This window comes from Salvelinus fontinalis, chromosome 24 (genome assembly GCF_029448725.1).
Source record: "Salvelinus fontinalis isolate EN_2023a chromosome 24, ASM2944872v1, whole genome shotgun sequence".
Classification (NCBI taxonomy): domain Eukaryota; kingdom Metazoa; phylum Chordata; class Actinopteri; order Salmoniformes; family Salmonidae; genus Salvelinus; species Salvelinus fontinalis.
The window spans coordinates 21,229,592-21,238,649 of NC_074688.1; the positions used below are offsets into that span (position 1 = coordinate 21,229,592).

The 9,058-nt window shown below is 41.3% G+C and overlaps 1 long non-coding RNA gene and 1 pseudogene across 1 annotated transcript; both read left to right on the top strand.

Annotated features, from left to right (window-relative positions):
- The first annotated feature begins 539 nt into the window (after positions 1 to 539).
- Positions 540 to 3,544, top strand: LOC129822125 (uncharacterized). The gene is made up of 3 exons (XR_008754455.1): positions 540 to 1,165; positions 2,355 to 2,847; positions 2,997 to 3,544. It is a non-coding gene; the product is annotated as an uncharacterized LOC129822125 (long non-coding RNA).
- A 2,820-nt stretch (positions 3,545 to 6,364) lies between these two features.
- LOC129822643 (forkhead box protein G1-like) lies at positions 6,365 to 7,690 on the top strand (annotated as a pseudogene).
- Positions 7,691 to 9,058: the final 1,368 nt, after the last annotated feature.

The following is a 9,058-nucleotide window of genomic DNA, read 5'->3' on the forward strand; positions in this document are numbered from 1 at the left end:
TGTCTTTTCTGTCTCGTCTCTCTTTCTCATTTCTGTATCATCTCTCCCGCTGAGTCTGACTCGCTAATAGGCCTACTAGCTATTGGAGGTGCCGATTGTGAAGCTGAACTGGCGGGATTAGCATCGCCGTCAGGAACAGTTTACCCCTCACTCCTCTCGTCCTGCACTGACAGTTCTCTGGCTCGTTCTGGGTTCGATTCACCTTCTTCCTCTGGATTTTTGGACTTAAAATGTCAAACTCGTTTGCCTTTTATTATAAAAAAATGTTTGGCTTTCCCACGATTTAAATTCAGTAGGGAGACGACTAGGCTACGTGACAATATTACTTAGAGACCTCTTCACTAGCTGACCACCACTACTAAGACCTGTGCCAAGATCAGTTACTTACGCCACTGGCCCTCCCCATAACCTCTATGTACAAATAAGAGAGCAGGTCTGGAATCAGTGTGGCAGGAGAGGAGGATTACATAGAAGGTTCACCGCGCTTTTACATGATGGTCTTTCTGGGGTGCGTGATAAATAACGAGGCAACTCGATTTAATGCTGATCGCTTTCAATAGAATGGCTCCAGTGCGAACAGTGAAATAATTTATAAATCATGCCGCGAGAGGTACGGATATGGGCAAATAGGTGCCGGAACAAATAAAGTCAAATCTGAGAGGTGCAGGATCCTGCTCAAATTAAGCACTGCTCATCTCTCTCTCACACTCTCTGTCTCTTATCTGTATCTTCTCTCGGTCTCACATCTGTTTCTTATCTGTATCTTCTCTCGGTCTCACATCTGTCTCATATCTGTATCTTCTCTCTGTCTCATATCTGCAGGGCTGCCAACATGCACGCATTTCGCGTACCAACTACGCAATTCTCTGTCCATATATGCAGGTACGAGATCCGAGTTAAAAGCACGCAGAAATGAATAGGGCCTGCTTTTTTGTGTTTTTTTAAACATTTTAATAAAAAATAAATCCACTGAGTAAATCTAACATCCCGATTCTCGAGCTGCAACACACAGACATGTACGGAGTTTGTGTCAACGGACATGGAAATTAATACATCATTATTCGACGTAGCTACCTGGTGTTTGTTGTGATGCTGAGTTTACCGACTGTCAGCTGTACGTCAACACATGGGCAAATCCCTTTTCGACTCCGTCTGTTGTGGAAAGGTAAACAGTAATTGTTTCAAGCTAACGTTAGTGAACATAAGATGGACATTCAGTGGGCTCTAAAGTGCCAGCAGTTCACTCGAATTTGCTAGTGAAATAAATTAAATGCTAATAGGAAAAATAACTGTTCGCATTTGTGCGAGTGTGATATACATTTAATTCTGCGTCCCTTTAGTTGCATTTTTCACGTAACATTACGAAGATCACGCAACCTGATAGACTGTAACTGTAATCATGATCCACGTCACAAAAAGCTTTACAAAAGTATAATAATAAATATAAACATCTTGGCATTAAATGGAGTCGGAAGTTTAGAAGACTGCGCGATGAAAAATGAATGAGTGTCCGGTATTAGCTATAGAGGCAATGCTTCTAAAATGCCTTTGCACTAGATTTTAGATTTGATCAATTTCGAAAATCTGAAATTACCTACGCGCTGCAAAGAAATACAATAGGCACCTTTACATAGTCTGAAACACCAGACTCTTCTAGCGAACAGCGTTCAGATTCCCTTTGCGGTAGCCTACTTATGCTTTGTGTTGCCAGTTTGCGGTCTGTGTCGATGCTATCATTTGTTTTTGTTTTTATGTTTTCAAAATGAGTTTGCTTTTAGTGTTGATTAGGATCCGTGTCTAAAAAGCCAATACTTGTCAGCTGGCCCTAGTGATTGGCCCTGTTTGAGAGGTGACAAGCGTTCCTCTACCCACTGTTTCCTATCATAGCTTTTTCGTTTTTATTATGGATAACATGTTTATTTGATACTGATGCTCTGCGTCAAACATGTGTTCTTATCATATCACAGTGTATTTATTTTTTTATTGTTGATAAGACGTTTGTACATTTTGTACCTAAACAAATAACTTGTTATTATTTGTTTAATAAAATGTTTAAAAAACTCCAAGAATAAAGGCCCTTTGTGTGTTCTTTCTAATTAGATATTGTTAGTGACTTTCACCATATGTGTAAATGGAACGCTGTCAAGATAGAAACCTTAAGATCAGACTCACAAACAGCACGCGCACGAGCGCTGGGAAAAAGAAAACCCCAATTCGGCGTGTGCTCGAGTTGAATCTCCCAATTTGCCGCGCGGGTCTGGTACTCTTAAAACTTGGACAGGGTTGGCAGGTCTGTATCTGTCTCTTCTTGGTCTCTTCTCTATGTCTCACCTCTCTGTCTCTTCTTTCCTCAGTGAGCTGAGCAGATCATTGCAGATGTGTCCCAGGATCCAACGCTACCTCAGACAGAGGATCACCCCTGCCCAAAGTGAGAGTGGCCAACACAAACACACTCAAACAAATCCTCGTTCTCCATCTCCCTCCTCTAGCTCTCTGAAACCAGGCAATTTCTCCACACTTTTTCTATTCACGAACTATCTATATAATTTCAAAATAATGTCAGCTGACAAGGTAAAAATCTGTCATTCTGCCCCTGAACAAGGCAGTTAACCCACTGTTCCCCGGGCGCCGAAGACGTGGATGTCGATTATGGCAGCCCCCGCACCTCTCTGATTAAGAGGGGTTGGGTTAAATGCGGAAGATACATTTCATGTGAATGCATTCAGTTGTACAATTGACTAGGTATCTCCCTTCCAGATAAATCTAAAATATTGATCTCTTTCCTCTATTCTCAAGTGCGGCCACAAGGTGGCAGTGTTTTTCCAGTCACACAGTATGAAGGCTGAGGTACGTTGCTAATTGTTCATCACAGAACACCCACTGTCCCCAAATAGTTGGTAAATCTAGAAATACCAGAGTATTCTAGAGTCCACTGAGCTATATGGAGACATTGGTATGTGGTGTATATGAAAGTTACTGCTTTATCTTCTATGTAGGATGCCATGAGGCTGTACTATGTCTGCGTAGCCCCTCACTGTGGACACCACTGGACAGAGTGAGGAGGATGAAGAGGAGGTCTGATGTATGCATCCACAGTCACTGCTGTTGCCCAACAGGCCACCATGTCTCACTGGGGTTCACTGTTGCTTAAATCAGAAAGACTGGTGGTTGTTTGGGCCTAAAATAGTCTGCCAAATCAGAAACTTTTACAGGAATACCAGCTTTGTGTGTTAGATCTTCATCATCTTGTTGGAGTGTACGTAGAGGAACTGCTAAGATTTGTATGGACCATTTAAATGCCATTTCTTACCATGTTGTGGAGGAACACCTGCTGGGACATAATTGTGTTAATGTATTAGCTCTAGTACTTTTTACATTTCTTTGAAATTAAAAAAGACAAACTTTTGTTGTGAAATGCTTCTGTTTTATTTCAAAAACTTGATTGAAAGACTTCTCTAAGACTTTGCATGCCACTGTTGTGTATTTGAAATGTTTCCTAAATTTCCATTGTTACACTATCGCGTGACCAGATCTCTGTTGCAATACTTGCATCCAAAAAAAGAGCTAAAATATAGAAGGTAAAGAAAGTATTATCATTTATAGTTGGGCATTTGAAATGTTCCTCTTTGGTGGTGTAACTTCGACTTCCCTTTTTGTATCTAGGCATATCTGTTTGCCCACTGCAGTATATTTCCCAATGTGTATTTCTCAATACGTTTTAGAACTATTGAGTGTAATAGTGTCATTGAGAAAAGCATGAGTAATATGATTGGCATGCACATGAAAGGAAAGTACACAGAACATGTAATAACCCGCTGGAGAAATACTGTCCACATACCCTTTAACAATATGTTCTTAACAAGTCACTTATTCTGAGGAACGTCAAGGAAACTGCCTCTTTTCAATGACCTCTAGCGACAAAATCAAAAGCAATTCTGGATAGTATATTACATGGACGTAAGAGTCACTGGTAAGGAAGTACCTATATGAGTTCTGTCGGAAGGTAATGATTTCTGATGATGCTTTGAGATCTAGGTATGATACTTTGTTATGAATGGGTAAACTAAAGTGAATTGTTAGGTCTACAATTTGAATATGGTACAGATTTACTGTGGATGGTTACCCATATGCATGCATTTCAGTAGAGGTGGTTACTCAAGGACAGTGGGGAGCAGCAGCCCCTCGATGCTGGGAGACCCTCAAGTATCCTGCTCAATGAGTTGTCATACACCACACGGCAGTGTTGCACTGCGGGGGCATCCAATAATGTATGGACCAGCTTATCCACATACAGACAATGCATATGCAGGATAGGAGCTTTGATGACATTGGATACAAGTGAGTGACCTCTCCTTTCCAGGTATTTTCCATCATTCATTGAGTTAGGATAATACTATATGCATAATAACTGTTTTCTTGCATTTGCAGCTTTCTTATTGGTGGAGATTGCACAGTATATGAAGGCCGTGGCTGGGGTGTTGTGGGTGCACATACCAAGGGCAACAATCACAACTCTTTGCCATTGTCTTCATGGGCAACTTCAACAGTAAAAAACACAATATTGGACTTTCCATCTCCCGGTCCTTACAGGGTGTAAGGCATTGGTACCAATGGGTTATGCTTCTCTGTTTCAGATGAGAGCCCCAGTCCAGCAGCCCTGTAATCTGTTAAACAGCTCCTGCAGTGTGGGGTTTCCCAGGGACATTTGCACCCTGTATTTATCCTACTTGGGCACAGAGACTTGAGGGTCACCGAATGTCCTGGGGAGAGACTATATGCTGAACTAAAACATCAAAAATTTCCCTGAACATAACCTCATCCACAGACTCAATTGCTACTGGTTCGAAAGACAGAGAGAGTTGGCTGGTGGAAGAGATTACCCAGAACATCGTAGCCATGGCCTATACTAGCAGGGTTTCCCAAACTTGGTCCTGGCAATTGATGTGCAAGCAGCTTCAGAAATGATCTGTTGTAAGTTGCCACCCATTCACAGTGTAATTGTAGAGGTCACATTTGAAAGTTATAAAATGCATCTTGTCACGCCCTGACCTTAGTTCCTTTTTTATGTCTCTATTTTGGTTTGGTCAGGGCGTGAGTTGGGGTGGGCATTCTATGGTTTTTTTCTATGTTTTCTTTTCTATGTGTTTGGCCTGGTATGGTTCCCAATCAGAGGCAGCTGTCTATCGTTGTCTCTGATTGAGAACCATACTTAGGTATCCTTTTCCCACTTGGTGTTTGTGGGTAGTTGTTTCCTGTTTTGTGTTGTTTCACCTTTCAGGACTGTTTCGATTTTCGTTTCTTACATTCACTTTGTTATTTTGTATTTTCGTGTTCTGTTATAATAAATTAACATGGACACTTACCACTCTGCGTTTTGGTCACCTTCGTTCCAGGACGACCGTTACACATCTGTTTAGTAGAAATATTAGACTAAACGTTATTATTTATTTTGGTATTCACATAAAATTGTCCACATACTATTCTATTCCTTTTTCTATGAGTGTGCTGCTATAAAGTTTTCTAGGAAATAAGAACTGAGAAAGGTGTAAGAGTAACTCACATTAAGAGTACCTACAAAAAATATGCGGCTGAACAAATACAAACTATTGACAGAAAACTGGATGGGATTTCAGTTTTGGGTGGCCAAAATATTATATTGTCCTGACTTGTTGTGCTGGATGAGTTTAAGCTTTTGGAATGAATTGAGATGGCTTCTCAAATCACACAAAAAACAAATAAAACATAATTTGTCAAAGGGAGAAAAGCTTGTAGGCCTACCTGTAAATGTTTCAACATTGTAAGCAATCTTTAAAGGCACAACATTCCAAACAAGTGTACACTTCTATTGCATGGTGTAGGATTAAGGGGGAGAAAAGAGACAAATGTGAAACATAAATGCAGCTTCATGCTGTGCGCCTTGATGTTACAACAAATCTTACCTGTCAACTGTTGTGCAGGAAGCCGCATGCCCTGCAGGCAGACGTCAAGGCGGCACAAGCTGCCCCGCACCTATGTTTCTTTTAAATTCTCTGTTTGTTTACTTACCTTAAGAGTTTACCTCCTGAATTACTTACACACCTTCACCTAATTCGTATTTGATTGGCTGTTTGCCAGGTTATTGTGTAAACAGATGGAAAGGAGTGGAGAGAGGCAGTACAAGAGGGCGGGACGCAGGTGAGAGGTTTGAGTGTCACGCTCATCGGAAGTGTTATAATTGAACCTGTGAGTTCATCGATCAGTCAGTGAAGTTGGCAGCGCACGAGGGGCGCATTTTGTCTTTCGCACCCTAATACGTTGTGCTTCTTATTTCGTGGATTTAGACATTCCTTCTCTTCAGACTGCCAGAGACCGTGGGAACTGGGTAATGTTGAATATGGAGGATTTGAAAGCCCCTGTCAGATTTGTCAACAAGTCATCATTCAGCATCAGCAGCCTACTGTTTCGACGAGAGGGAGTGATGAGTGACGACGGCGCCGCACAGGATGGGATCCTTTCCGGATGCTCCAAGCCCCTTTCCAGAAAACACATTTCTTCGGTGCTATCTACTAGGCCTAAAGAAGTTTGTGCTCAAGATGGAAAATATGATTTACATAGAGACAAAAACTGTGACAATAAAGAATACGCAGTCCAAGAGGACAAACGAGTCTCCAGAAATGGCAAAAGGGAAGACGGAAAAGATACCGAGAGAGTTGGAGAGGTGAAGACATGTGGAGGAGTAGAGGGAAAAGCCAAACCGGAGAAACCTCCTTTCAGCTATAACGCTCTGATAATGATGGCTATTCGCCAGAGCCCGGAGCGAAGGCTTACCCTCAACGGCATTTATGAGTTCATCATAGGCAATTTCCCTTACTATCGAGAAAATAGACAAGGATGGCAGAATTCCATCCGACATAACCTGAGTTTGAACAAGTGCTTTGTCAAAATACCTCGTCATTATGATGACCCAGGCAAAGGCAACTACTGGATGCTTGACCCTTCAAGCGAGAACATGTTCATAGATGGCACAACTGGTAAACACCGGTGCCGTTCCACGGCGGGCACCCGGGCAAAGCTGGCAATTAAACGGCATTCCCATTTGACCACCACTGCCGCCGGGCAGGCGTTCACTGGGTCATTTTATTGGCCGGTGCCATCGTTTCTTAACCTTCAACATCCTGCGCACTCACACCCGGGCACAGGGTCATATTTAGGGCCCCATCAGTCCAACTATGCCACCTCGATCCTTTCTCAACGGTCACACCACGTGAGTGCCATAAATGCTAGGGCAGACCGACTCTTCCAAACAAACCAAGAGTCGTCTTATGTTGGCATGGGTGGAGGCGCGCAGTACTGTCGCCATCACCAAATGAGCGCAGCCACAACATTCGCCTCTTCATCGTTGCCATGCACTTTGTCTCTCCCTAACCCTTGTTCCTTTAACCTGCTCTCCTGACAAGCGAGAAGCGAGTTATTTTTACTCGCATCACCAGGTACCCCACCCGTCAACGTTCAATGCATGGTGCCAGGAGGAGTGCCCCTCATCCAAGGCATCTCCAGCCGGACACATTTACTCCGGAAAGAATGGACCATCGGATTGCTTGGGAAGTTTATGCATGGAGTTCCCTAATTATTTTCCTCCAAGCAGCCACACGAGCCAGTGTGTTGCACGAGCACACTCAACACCCATCTTTCTTGGGATGCAGGGAAATGATCATATTTAATTCTCTATTTAAATTAAAAACTTATGTTTCTCTTTAAGGATTGTATCTTTCTAATGTTTACCAATACTGCGAAATTGATCAAAATTGATGTGAGTTTGGTATTATCCAAATAGTCCTATCTGTCTTTGGAAAGAAAACATTAATTTAATCATCCGTTTTTAAATAATCGCCAATCACGCGTGAATGTGCAATTTCCATCTAAACGTAACACTAAAAACACCACTCACCATTTCTCAGTGCAATAACCTAGAATAATGTATTATTTCACGAATAACGGGCAATATTTGTGGTGCGCTCAGATCATTTTAAAACGTTTATTTTCCTTTGATAGCATTTCGTTAGTAGCGTATTAAAATTCCAAATATAATACTAACTATACATCACAAGATGAGATATGCCGTAAGATAGTTTCATAATGGTGAATTATGTCGTAAAAAATACAACTATTTGGCATCTGTTAAGCTAATTAACAAGGTCGAGATTGTTATTGCGAGATTTTGCATCACCGTTTAGTCTACTTTTACGCACAGGCTCATCACTCTGACATTTGTATTCATTTTTTTGCTCTTGGTGTTGTAACTCCGTTTTGCGATTTTTAGGTTTAAGTTTTAGGGATGTTGGCTATATGGAATATAATTTAAAATATATATAAAATAATGAAAATAACTTGTACAACAGTGTCCCATGAGTGCTCTCCAGATATCTGTAGAAAACTGGCGAGATTTTCCAATGATAGTCTTATTGTAACGAACGTCGTCGGGAGAAGAGGACCAAGGTGCAGCGTGATAAGTGTTCATAACTTTTAATAAAATACGAAACACTTGACAAAACAACAAAAACGACAAACAAACAGTTCTGTAAGGTGACGACACACAAAACAGAAAACAACCACCCAAAAACACAGGTGGGAACAGGATACCTAAGTATGGTTCTCAATCAGAGACAACAATAGACAGCTGCCTCTGATTGAGAACCATACCAGGCCAAACACATAGAAATACAAAACAAGGACAACATAGAACACCAGACATAGAATGCCCACCCAAACTCACGCTCTGACCAACCAAAATAGAGACATAAAAAGGATCTCTACGGTCAGGGCGTAACACTTATTTCCATTCATATGAATTGAGAAATTGATGTGCTTCTACAATTCACTGTTAACTTAAAACAAACTTAAAATAACAATCGTCTTCCTTTTTCTTTTTTTTCTCTTTTTTACAGTATTTTTATTGGAATTTCACAATTTTCACCCATATTAAAGAGATACAACAACAGAGACAAGGCAAAAAAAAACAAAAAAAAACAGCACCCGCCTACACATACCTGCGCATACATATATATATATATACACATAT